At 36.0% G+C, this 13997-nt stretch overlaps 1 protein-coding gene across 7 annotated transcripts in view; it reads left to right on the top strand.

Annotated features, from left to right (window-relative positions):
* Positions 1–13997, top strand: part of CDH18 (cadherin 18) — a 988723-nt gene that overhangs the window by 227698 nt on the left and 747028 nt on the right. The window lies entirely within an intron of this gene.

Raw genomic sequence — 13997 nt, forward strand, 5'->3', positions numbered from 1 at the left:
TGAATACAGGGAAACTTATAGAGGAGCCAACATTCATTATCAAGTCTTGGAGTATGGGTGGTGTCTGATGAAGTGAACACAGATTTGAAATTGAATCAACAAAGAATGGGGGGTGGGAAACAAGTGTCTTTGGGAAGAGCTGTACTTTGGTTTTAACTTGCTCATAGATCCCATACTTGTTCTAGTAAAAAAGAAATCATTAAAACATCTCTAGCAGAGGAATGACACAATAAGTACTATGTACCTTATTATAGAATGAAATAATGAGATAGATAGAAATCAGAAAAACATAGCAGAATCATGAGGAGGTGATAAAACAGAGCAGGTGAGTTTTCATGAGTAAACAGGTAGAGAGGGGTCTAGAATGTATGGTGCTCTTCCAAGCAGAGAAGCATAAAGTGCTATAGAGAGTTTCGCAAGGGTCCCTATGCTGTGTGTGGAGAGGGAGCCTTGGAGGAAATAGGCAGAAAGATTGATGGTGGAAAAGCACTTCAGGTAAATTTTACAGCTTTACATTCTTGCCTGGGACCCGTGGACAATGTTTTGTTTTGTTTTTGTTTGTTTGTTTTTTTATTGACTTGTATGAGGAAGTTGCAGTGATTGTGTGGGGAGATTTTGAATAAACTCTTATTTTGGTAGAATAAAACAGAAAGAACAACAAAAAATAATAATAATAAATAAAGACCCTGCAACTTCTCTTTCTTATCTTACCCTCTTTTGTGCTTGGTAAGCTGGAATTTTCCATTTTCTCACTTAAAGTTAGATCGGAATTTCCCAGAGGTCCACTACTGTTCCACCAGGTGCTGACAGATGTTACAAAATAAAGCAAATCAAACAAAACAATAACTACAACAATGATAGCACCTCCATGGTCAATAAAGTTGTGAAAGTTGCGGGTTAAAAACTAAATAGTTTCCATTACTACAATACTTTCAGAGACTTTAATAAACTACTTTGCATTTTAAGGTCCAAGCAGAGAATATACAATGCAGCATTTGCCAAAATTGTCTTAACATATATATTACTTTGTTTTATTGTTAAGTAGAATGCTGCATAGGGCTAGAAATTCTCAGAACATTTTTGGAAATTCTACTTTGTAGACTTGTTGCCCTTTCCATCATCCTTATAGGAAGATGAGTAGCTGTATGATTATCAACTACAAAATTCAGAATATGCCACATGATCAATCTATGTCATATTTTATTGTAAGTAAAATATGCTTTCATCCAAGATATCATTTTGAATATGCATGAAAGCATACATTAAACTTAATTTAAGTTCATTGTTCATTTTGCACCCATAGATAGTTGTACTAGCAAAAGTGTATTTAACATTTAAATGCTGAATGTATGTGCTTAAATTGTAAGTTTTTAAAAGCCAAAACATAGAAGGATAACATGTCTTCTTAAAATGAAGAAACAATAAAAAGATTTATCCTCCAATATAAAAATACAAATAGAGCTATCTTTATTTTTGAATCTCAGTTGTACTTTCAATCAAGGATTATGAAATTGCATTTAAATACATGCTTCTTTACACAGCTGTCAGCAAGGACTTATCCCTCACTTAGAATTTAATCTACTCTGACATTTGCTGAAATTTAAAGATGTGCCTGGACATTTATTGTATGATTACCTGGTTCTCAGAAAAAAAGGATGAAATTCTAAAAGCAAAACCAAAAAAGTTTAACAGATTTAGGTTAGTATAGACCAGACAAAAATGTTAGGTGAATACTTTACTGTATTATCTACTGTTAATAGAAAATTCATTTTGCTGCCTAAACATTGCTGTCATTCTCTTTTTATTAAATGTGTGACTACATTCTGATATCTCTTGTAGGATATTCTTTTCTTTACAAAACTCTCTACCACTCATAAAATTAAAGGGTCATTAAAATCTTTAATAGGAAAAAAAAAGTCAGTGTACAAAATATCCAGCAACGGAAATATAGAGCATCATAAGACTTGTTGAAATGTTCTCTTCAAGGCAAAGCACAAAGATGCAATCAAAATAAAATGTTAAAAAAATTAAAAATAAATGAAATGCTGTTGGTGCCTCTCTCTCTCCCCCTCTCTCTTTCTCTGTCTCTGTCTTTGCCTCTATTTGCTATCATATTTCTTTTCTATCATCTCCTTTCTCTTCTCTCCTCTCTTCTCCAAGGTCAAAATTTCCAAGTTAAATGGAGAGCTCTAATTAGTGCCTTATCTCATTACAAAGCCAAAAAATTTCCAATTAATTCAAATTTAATAAACTTGACAGCTTCTATTCAGAGGAAGAACTGCTTCAAATTACCACCATGCTTTTCATTAGATTAAAGTAATAATGTATTAAATAATATAAAATTTGGGTTTTTTTAGGAGATAACACTAGTCGGCATTGGAATAATCCAAACACTGTGATATTACAATATTTATTTACAACCACAATGTCATAAGCTATGATGTGATAAGAAAACTCAAGTTGCTTTGTTCAGCTGTTTCTTAACGACATCATTTTTTAGCTTTTTTAGTCCCCACCTCAATAATGTCATTTGCAGAAGTTGACAAATTTCCAATCAAATAAAAATTGAATAACATAAGCTAAGGAAATTAATAATTTTCAAAAGGAAAAAAGACCCTCATAGTATATCAGAACTGTATTAATTTTGAAAATGTCTAACTCAACCTCCTCATTTTGTTGGAAACAATATTGGGACTTCCCTGGAGGTCCAGTGGTTGAGATTCTGAGCTTCCACTGCAGGGGGCATGGGTTAGCTCCCTGGTCGGGGAACTAAAGATCCCGCATGCAGGTGGCATGGCCAAAAAAGCAAACAACCACACAAAAAAAACTATCGAAAACAAAACTGAATCCCTTTAGAGTCGGTGAGTTTTGCCAAAATTCACATTGCTGATTAGAAGGACAGTCAGGATGAACCCTGGCCCTCATTCTAAAGTTTAACTGTGCCATGTTTGTCCTACTTGTCTACATGTTATTTCTTCCTTCAGCAAGTGTATCTTGAGACCCTAATACATGGTGGGCACTGTTCTTAGCTCTGGGAATAGACTCATGACAAAAACAAATGAACGAACAAAGAAAAACAAACCCAACAAGTTCTGCAGTTGAGATTACATTCTGGTCGGGAGCAGTGACAAACACTGAACAGACCAAAAAATAAGATAAGGTTTAGAGTGGTAAGTCACGAGCATAGCCCCACACAGACCCACTCACAGCAGGGAGCTACAACACAGAGCTCCTGGTTATTGAAATAATCTCCATGAAGAATTGATAGTTGCTTGAGACGTGAATTATGAGAAGATGGTAGGTCCTGGGGGGTGGTGGTGACGGTTTCAAGCACAGGGAAGAGCAAGTGTGAAATCGGCAGAATGGGAATGAGCTTGGCACATTGTTTCAGAGAAAAAAAAGAAAAGTTGTCAACTGTGGTACAGTGAGTTAGAGGGAGATAAGAGATCATTCAGGATGGTGTAGACCCTCCTTAGAAGTTTGAGTTTTATGTTGTGATTTGGGATAGGGTTTCAAGACTATGGTATCAAGCAAAATAGTAAGTAAATGTAAGGGAATACAATGATGTGGCTTGCTATTTATTTATTTATTTATTTATTTATTTACTCACTTACTCACTTACTTACTTCTAGAAGACTGTTGACTGATACCTGGAGAGTGGATTTGAGGAGAATACTGTTGGGTTTAGGAAGACAATTAAGAGACTATGCATGGTAGAAATGATGGTAGAAATTTGAACTGGCAGCAATGGAGAAGGGGGACAGTACATGGAGCTAAGATAGAGCTTGGGAGTGAAGCCAGCAGAAATCAGGAGCGTGACCGAAAAAGAGAAATGATGGGCTCCTTCTAGATTTTTGGCTTGAGACTCTGGGTATGTGGAAGTGTATTTAATAGAGTTGGGGGTATTTAACAGAGTGTTTTTAAAGAGTAGGCAAGCAAAGTAAAAATAAAAAAAAAAAAGGAAAATAAAGCAGAAATCAAGCCTTTTAAATTTTATTTGTTAAGTTTTTGTTTGTTCCTGGACATAATAAAGTAAATGTGTACACGCATCGTGATATGTTTTTTGTCAAATTAATAAATGCTGCTTACATTAACAAACTGGCTATCATTTTAGGTAAAAATTGTTTAGTGATTCATGTTAGTTTGTAAAGGAAATAGACATTATTCATGAAGAATACCACTGTGAAATACTGTTATGTTTTCAATAACATTTCTCAACATTTTCCTCTAACTTTATCTAGGAATTATTAGACTTTAATAATTTTTATTATCATGGTCACTGACTGCTGTATGCTATTGTGTACTCATCTATAGAATTCAACTTAAAATATTCAGATGTGTGTTAATAAAAATATCAATTCACAGAAAGGTAAACATATGGTTTCCTAAATTTACAAAAAATGGTTAGCATATTATTTCTTAATGTTCCCATCTATCCTAAAAGCTTAAGCTCTTAGGAAATGAGCTTATGCATACTCAGAAAATAATGGGGTCAATATCGGGAGTTCCTACAGGGAAAAATACCACAGACTATTTATCAATAACATAGATGCACACACATAGATACCCCAAAGTAGGGCTTCCCTGGTGGCACAGTGGATAAGAATCTGCCTGCCAATGCAGGGGACACGGGTTCAATCCCTGGTCTGGGAAGATCCCACATGCCGCGGAGTAGCTAAGCCTGTGTGCCACAACTACTGAGCCTGTGCTCTAGAGCCCGTGAGCCACAACTACTGAGCCTGCGTGCCTAGAGCCCGTGCTCCACAAGAGAAGCCACCGCTATGAGAAGCCCGTGCACCGCAACAAAGAGTAGCCCCCGCTCTCCACAGCTAGAGAAAGCCTGCGCGTAGCAATGAAGACCCAACGCAGCCAAAAATAAATAAATAAATAAATATTAAAAAAAAAAAAAAGATATCCCAAAGTATCCAATATTTAATTCACTTTGATTTAAACTGATGTTAAGTGACCAAAATGTTTTGAAATTTTCTTAATCAGTTGTTCCTCTTTCAAGTCTCACGCAGGAAGAAGAGATATAGTGGATGAGGCAAGTGCATATAGAGAAAACAAAAATTAGAGCTACTAGAAGATCCATAGCTATAGAAGGAACTTTGAAGTTTATGTAGTGTGTCTTTTATTTTTTAGATAAAGAAACCAAGAAATAGAGAACCCAAGGCCATATATATACTTAGCAGCAAAGCTAACACAGAAACCCAGGTCTCTTGAATTTCAAGTCTATAGAGCTGTACAAATTTAATCTTCAGTAATTTTACGTTCAAGATTTGTGGATGTATTTTATTGGCTCTGCTTTTACTGCAATTTAAGGATACCAGATATGTGGTTGAGGAAAAATATAAACTAAGATTTATTCAGTTCAGAAAAGAAATGAATGTAAAATTTGAGACTAATCAAAATTGAATGAATTAAGTGATAGAAAATAGTTTCCTTTCATAGTTCTGGCATTAGGGTTTAAGGGGAGCGGACTTAATAAAAGGAGAGATGGCAGATAAGAACCATCTTACCTAAGAGTAAATTTCTTTTGTTCAGTAAGGCAGCATATCTGGGTTAAATGAGCTACATATGAGTTAACAAAGTTAATAGAAAACATTTTTTCAAAAGCACTTAAAACTCTTCAGTATATGGTAAATGTATTAATTGCATAATCTACACTCTAAGCACTTAAGTTGCAAACTTTTATTGTGTCGTTGAAATTAAGTAGGATGTTATTTTATCAGTACAAAATTATTACTATTTACTAAGAATGTACCTACTGCATATATAAGAATCCCCTAAGCCATGGGATAGATTAATTCCTTTCCTCAGCAAATTTTTAAGCACCTGCTGTGTATAAGGCATTGCTCTAGCACAGCAGATTAAAATTACCTCATCTATAATTGGTGAGATCACAGTTTTACATTGAAGAAATAAAGAAGAATTTATGAAAAAGAAGAAAGTTAAAAATGCCATGAAGGATAGCTCAAAGTTAGAAACGTAAAAGAAGATGGTGAATCACCCTCAGATTTGGGGAACGGAATGAGAAAACTTGAAAAGTGAGAATTTTTTTTTTCCGGTTCATCTGAGCCATCTTTCAGACTGTAATAGAAATTGTGACTTTATATTGATTATTAAAGGATTAACAGACATGCAGGGGACCTTGGCTTTGACATGGCAGATTTTAGAGAGACCTGAAAAATTTTGAGCAATGGTAATATGAGCTGTGTATGTGTGACAGCATTGGAGAAGTTAAGGTTGGAGAATAGAAGTCAGCAAGTGCTGAATAGCTACTGAATGAACAGGTGAACAAGTAGTTATTTCTTCATCCAAATGCCAAGAATCTACTAAGTGGTAACAGCGCAGAGTCAAGTGCCAATCCATATGACTTTTTTGTCTTTTATTTTCTGTCTTTTATTTTTAACAAACAAATTAAAAAGAAAAATGAGTGTGGCATCTTGCCAACTTAATTATAGAAGCTAACCATCAGAAAGGATGAAGGAAAGTCAAGGTAGAGTCATGGTAATAAGCTAGATTATGCTGCAAAATTACACAACCTCAAAATCTCAATGGTTTATTATGATAAATGTGCATGTCTTGCTCATCACATGTCCAGTGTGTTAGCTGAGAACTTTAATTCCTGTGTTCTGCTGTTACCCAAGCCAATGGAACAACCATCATCTTGGAAGTTGACAGTTGCTATAACAGAGGTAAAGAGAATACTGATGATTAAATATAACGTGTCATATTGACTCAAAGCTCAAGAAACATAACTACTTAAATGGCTGCGCCCATACACAAGGGATGGGGAAGTGCAGTCCTTCCATTTGTTCAGAAAACAGAGAGCTGGAAATATTTCCTAGGTTTCCAGGACGAGGTAGAGTAAGACGCCTTGAAATAGGTGAAAGTATTTTCTAATTTTCAAGGGTCAGGGATATATAAAATACTGAGTTCGACGTCTGATAAACTTAGCCACTCTTCTAAAGCAACCAAGGGAGCATGGCTTCATATTGTTGTTAATATAGGACCTGGAGAGTTATAAATTGGCTGGGATGAAAATTTGGTTGTCGTTGAACGTAATTTATAGATGAAGCTATAGAATGGGAATTTACGGGAACATGAGAATCCAGAGAGGTCAGCAGAAAGGTGAAGACAGATTGTTAGTAATTGGTGCTGAGGGAATGTGGAAGAGGAATACTTAATAACCAGAAGAGAAGAAAGAATAGAGGGAAGAAAATAGGCACTGCATTCAAGTGTGTTGTAAATTAAAAGAAGAGTTTCAGGAAGAAGTAAGTGGCAAGCAGTTTCAAATATTAAAAATGAAGTTGGACAAAGGAGACAATGTTATTGGAAATAGCACAATTATAATAATAGCTAACATGCAATCTGCACTTACTCTGTGCCAGACTCTTTTTAAGAGATTTATATGTATTACCTCATCTCATTTTAAAATTCTTTATGACAGATAAAGGCACAACGATTGAGGTTAAACAAAAACAAAAACAAATAAACAAGCAAACAAATGAAAAGTGACATAACCAGTAAATATCAGAGACAGGATTTGAAGCAAGCTTTCTGGCTGCAGAATCCTGGTCTACTCTTAATCAATGATTTATATTCTACTGTGGGTTGCTAGGCATTTTTTCCCCAAATAACACAGAGGAATAAAATCTGGATTACAAACTAGTAATAATGATAAATGGGGCATGGAAACAAGTACTGTCTATGCGCTTGTAGAGTTTAAATATGAAAGGGCACAGATTTTATATAATTGAATGGAGTGCATAGTAGGAAAAAGTTGAGATTTTTTGACCTGATTCATTTTTAGAAAAGAAGACACCTAAATACAATTAGCAAGAAAAGAAGGGAGAAACTGAATTAAACTTTGTAGTACATCCACTATTTATCATGTATTTTATTAAGCATTTAATGAATTTCTTTATTCAATTCATTGAAAAGTTGGACACCTTCCTCAATTTGTAGAATAATTAAGAGACAACATCGCAATTCACATCCAGATTCCTTTGGCTTCAGAGCCCATATTCTTTTTACTACATCGTGTTGGAGGACACAGAGAAAAAAAAAGAACCAACTAGAGAGAGAGAATGCATTTATGTATATAATAGAGGGATAAAGAGGTAGTTAGAAGTACTAGAATTCAATGCAATTTTTAAAATATTTTCATTTTTTTTGAAACTGAAAGGAAAGGTACCAAGAATATGGGGTTCATAATATGCTGAAATGACAATGGTTATATAAGAGGATGCAAGCTAAATTAATAGCAGTAATAAAACACACACTGAACACATATTTTAACACTGCTTCTGTTACCAGACCAAACTTGTCTGCGTGCAGTCAAGCCAATATATTGACACTGGGCTGTGGTGAAAGAAAGTGCAGTGTTTATCACAGGGCACCAAGCAAGGAGCATAGGTAGCTAGTGCTTAAAAGGCACAGACTTTCTGAAGGCTTTCAGGGAAAGGTTTTTTTTAAAGACAGGGTGAGGGAGGCGGGTTGTGGGTTGTGTGATCAGCTCGTGGCTGTTCTTCTGATTGGTTGGTGGTGATGTAATCGGGAGTCAACATCATCACCCTCTGGTTCCAACCAGTCTGGAGTCTACGTGCTTGTGGGCAGCATACACTTAACTTCTTCCACCTGCTGGGGGTTTCAGTGTCTGCAAAACATCTCAAAGGACATGGCTCAGAATATTATCTATATGTAGTCCTTGAGGAGGAACTAAAGGTCCTTGACTTGGTTTAATGGCCAAACTATTATTATTTTGTCTTGCTTGACTGTTTTCCATTCTTTCTGCATTGTCTCACTTCTCTGATTCAATTTATTCTTTGAGGTTTTTCTACAGACAAAAGGCAGGAGGAGGACATGGAGGGAGGTGTCCTGTTCTGGGAAGGACCCATAGGGTCCTGCTTGGTTATATTGCCACTGAGCTATGGTTTCTCAGTGTATGTGGGGAAACCTTGATGTGATTTCAGTAAAATTACTATCAAGAAATAGCTGTAGACATTTCTGTTGTGCTTAACTCTGTCACATGTCACATATGTGTTGATAAGATAATTTAGTTAATGTCTTTTTCTTCAATTTGGGAAGCAGCATCCCTGTCTTCAGTTATTGCCCAATAGGAAAAAATATCTTTCAAGGATTAATCTTCACAATTAAATTATCAAGCCAGGTGTGAACTTTTATGTACTTTTTCCTTAAGATTTTAAAAATTCATATTTTTTATTGTTGTTAGTATCATGAACACCAATTTAATTTTTAGATGCTTTGCAGACTTTATTTTGGTTGACAACAAGCCATAGGAACTAGGGCATATATATTTCTTGCCTATTTAGATAATTAATATTCTGACCTAGGCTTGTATAAGATGGAGAGGCTGAAATGAAGGAAGGAGGGGGCATCTATTTGCCTAAAGCAAGATTCCACATGTTCTTTTCTGTTTCTTCCCTCTTCAACATGTTAACAAGACAATTCCCTTTACAAGTTATATGAGATAGGACATCATAATCAAGCAAGTCAACCTGTCACTCCAACCTGTCTCTCTACACTAAGAGGTTTTGCCCGGAACAATTATTTTGCGTGTGTGTTTGTGTGTGCACATGGGTGTTTAATTTTCTTATGAATATCCAGCATTCTATGGCGTTTAACTTAGCATTTTAGATGAGACCCAACCCTCAACCTAATGTCAATAAATTAAATAAATACCCAATTTTCTTGCTCGTATGTGTGAAAGCAATAACGTGTATGATTTAAGGGGTATGTGTGATCTCTGTGATCATTGTTTTATATACAAAAAAATGCCAGATTTTAGAGAAAGGCACAGAATTGTCTGGATCTGGGTACAGTTGACTATGGATTCCTGTGGCTGAGGCACACCAGTGCTCTCACTGTTCAAGACAAAGTCATTTAATACACCCAATTCTTGGACCTTTAAGATTTGGAAATATTAGAAAAACTATAACTTTCTTGGCAACTTCTATGCTGCTTTCTAATGGTTGTTTATTGAAGTACTTTCGTTCATCATATGTTAGTTATTCTTGGGTGTTTTTAAAGTTTATTAAATCAGTGTACCACTTTCCCTCCCTGTTTTCATTTCCACCCACAAAAATACTTTAGAAATAGAAATGAAATCGTCATTTTGACTTTCCAACTACACAAATTTAGCAGATTTAAACTCTTTAAACAGTTTGCTGTGAAATATAGTTGGAAATTCAGTCAACAAAAGCATCAGTCTTCAAAGAGGCAAATAAACAACTCTAGGCATGTATAATGTATATTGCTTTGGAAAAAAAAAAGTCTTTTCACCCTAATATGCAGTTTTCATCTAAAAACCTCAGTTTCGCTAAAGGCAATAAAAATGTGTCCTTTCTTCCAAATTAAATAAATCTGCATTTTCATTGATGTTTATATATGTAAAATTATGAATGTTTAAGGTTAATGTAGAACAGAAACCGATCATTGTCAAAAAAATAAAGGTGAGATAATGTTAGACTGTGTCAGTGGAGACTGCCATACTTCAGTGAAGAGTATTTTGTGAGTATTAGGGAAAGTTCTTGAATAATGATCACACTGTATCCTATCTCTTGGTTATAGCTGGGATATTTGTTGCTTAATGAGAAAATAAATATCAAGAGAAAGGAAATATTGTTGAGTTTCCTTTTGGCTTTCATTTCCCCATTTTTACTCTCCAATTGGTAGGCAATGCATGTAAATGAAATACAATGCATGCAGTTCACTTGAATCTCTTAAGGCAGGGGTCCCTAACCCCCAGGCCAAGGACTGGTACTGGTCCGTGGCCTGTTAGGAACTGGGCCGCCCAGCAGGAGGTGAGCAGCCGGCGAGCGAGCAAGCAAGCGAGCAAAGCTTCATCTGTATTTACAACCGCTCCCCATCACTAGCATTACCGCCTGAGCTCCACCTCCTGCCAGATCAGCAGCGGCATTGGACTCTCATAGGAGCTCGAACCCTATTGTGAACTGCGTATACGAGGGATGTAGGTTGCGTGCTCCTTATGAGAATCTAATGCCTGATGATCTGAGGTAGAGCTGAGGCGGTGAGGCTAGCGCTGGGGAGCGGCTGCAGATACAGATGATCATTAGCAGAGAGGTTTGACTGTACAGAGACCATAATAAATCAATTGCTTGCAGACTCATTTGAAAACCCTATCAGTGAGTGGCAAGTGAAAACAAGCTCAGGGCCCCCACTGATTCTGCATTATGGTGAGTTGTATAATTATTTCATTATATATAACAAAGTAATAATCATAGAAATAAAGTGCACAATAAATGTAATGCACTTGAATCATTCCAAAACCATCCCCCACCCCAGTCCGTGGAAAAATTGTCTTCCACGAAAATGGTCCCTGGTGCCAAAAAGGTTGGAGACCACTGTCTTAAGGCATTACTGCTATTATTTTTAATATGCGTGAATTAGATAATCCCTTGTCTAATGCTGTTCCAACTTTAATTTGTATAGCTGGTTAGGGTTTTGTTTTCTTTGATGTTAGAGAAAATCTGCAAAAATCATTTTACATGTTGGATATGTCTCATTGATAAATTATCTGAGACCAAGCTATTAATAGGCTACTAACAGATCTCCCACACTCACTCTGTGCCCTGAGATCTATTTTCAACCCTAAAGCCCACAATGTAATGTAAATCATTTTAAAGCATAAATCGATTCACTGCACAGCCCTACCAAAATCTCCTCAATGGATTTTCCATTACTCTTAGGATAAAAGACTTCATGTCATGCACACTCTCCTTGAATTTGCCCTCTGTTCACACTGGCTTCCTTCTCTTTGATTCTTTTAAGTTGCTATGCACTTCCTGCCTTAGGATTCATTATGTTCCAAAATTTAATGTAATTTTTCAGGGAATTCATCTAAGATTAGAATTGGGCTCCCTGTTCCTTGTTCTTAACACATCCTGTATCTTCCTCATAACATATCAGAGTTGGTAAATATCTATTTAGTTGGATGATTATTTAAGTAACTCTTTTGCTACAACTAGCCTATAAGCTCAGTGATGATAATGACCTTGTTTTCTGCTCATCCTTTTATTCCCAGCGCCAAGCAAATTACAGACCAACAATAAGAAATCGTCCTTAAATTAATGAATCTTATTTGTGTGCACATTATTAAACTTTATGTTCTGTATTTCTGTGTGGATTTCTAAAGAGTGTATCTCTTGGGGCTTGAACTTCTGCAACTTTTTTTTTCAAAAATATATGTCTTCTGAATTTTGCTCTTATGTATTACCACTATTTTATATGGTCTTTTTGAAAAGCTAACTGACTCCCAAAGGAAGGAGAATGTCAGAATATGCTTAGACTTTTTAAAGAGACCTATCAGCTAATGTCATAATAATTATGACTTGAGGAAGAAGAATTTCCAGCTGGGTGGCAGGGGTTGTAGTGTGATGACCATTAGCAGCATGAGTTATAAATATTAAGCAATCATATATAAACTAGATAATTCAGGCTGTTCAGCCATAAATTCTATTTACAGTGCAGTTTAATAATTGTCTTTTATAAAATATGAAATAAGTATATTTTAGACACATAGGAATATGATAGCCCCAGAGTTCATGGCTAAAATGGAATTGGTAGTCGTGTTTCATGTTCTTTTAAATAACTGTCTCCTCTTCCTTGGCTGGATTTGGACCGTTTAGAGGAGTGAACATAGTTGATGTCACTTTAGAAAAATGGTGCTTTGCTTGTGTGCCTGAGCACAGTTTATCCCCAGTTCTCAGATGAGGAGTCTGGAAAGAGACCAGGGTCAGAGCCAAGGGGCTCCTACTTCTGGAACAAAACATCTACATGTTTTGTGCCTGTAGCCCTGCCTGATGCCCTGAAACCTTAAATAGGCTCAAATCAGTAGTAGAACTTGGAAGTAACTGTGTCATAAAAAATATTTTTTTCTTAAACTGTCCTCTGAGTGCTTATTACATAGCACCTCCTAGACTATCACACTCTAAGTGCAGCAAGCTCATGGTTCCAGATTCCTCTAGACACTGGGGCTGCTTAGACCTTGGGACGCTGATGCATCTTCACGTTCTTCCGTGAATCACAAAGGAAGATTCCAGGGATCCTCTGCCACTTCTATCCTTGATCTTGCTTATAAACTTTGCACCGTTGTTTGGATAGAAAGTCAAAAGTAAAGAAAGTCTGAGTTGTGAATTATGCTGATCCTCAAACAATTCTCATGCTGGAGTTTTTCAACCACTTGAATTATACTATATCTAGTTAAGTGCTGTGAAATATAGACAGAAACACATCAGACACTTAGCTTTATACTCCACATACACGGAAAAATAAACACATTATGCAGAAGAGGTTTAAGTTATTCTTCATCCCCACTGTCAAAAACACTCCTCTGGGGTCCCCGCTTAGTCCTTGTAGGTATGACTCTACAAAATCTTCCGTTCAAAACAATTTGACGGACCCATGGTTTAACTGCCTCCCCAATTAGATATTTCCTCACTACAGACATCATATTTGATTTACTGGAATGGTGCTGCTTCCTGACATTTCAAATTGTTCAAGTCACAAACTAATTTAATGTTGAGTTAAAGCACATGGTCTCTAACATATATAGCAATTAGATGAGGAAAAGCATATCAGCAAAGTATCAAAAGCCAAAAGTGTGCAGAAGGATGGTGGATTAGGAAAGCAGAATTAAAAAGATGCCTGTGTATCAAAGGTTCCTTGCCTTTGGGATTCTACAAGCCAAATAATTTCTAAGGAACATTGTTAGCAATACTAGTACAACTACTACTACTGGTTCTATTGTTACTTCTACTCTTAATAATAATGTTACCTACAATTATTTTGCTAGAGGAGGAATTAAGTATGAAAAGAAAAAGCTGACATTGAATATGGCCATGATCTCATAATTCTGAACATTTGAACACCCAAGAGCCACAGTCACAATACAAATTAGAAGAGAGTTCTTTACATTGAAGCATATCCTACATGTTTTCCTTTACTTCTTG

The sequence above is a fragment of the Balaenoptera physalus genome, assembly GCF_965194825.1.
Source record: "Balaenoptera physalus genome assembly, chromosome: 3".
Classification (NCBI taxonomy): Eukaryota; Metazoa; Chordata; class Mammalia; order Artiodactyla; family Balaenopteridae; genus Balaenoptera; species Balaenoptera physalus.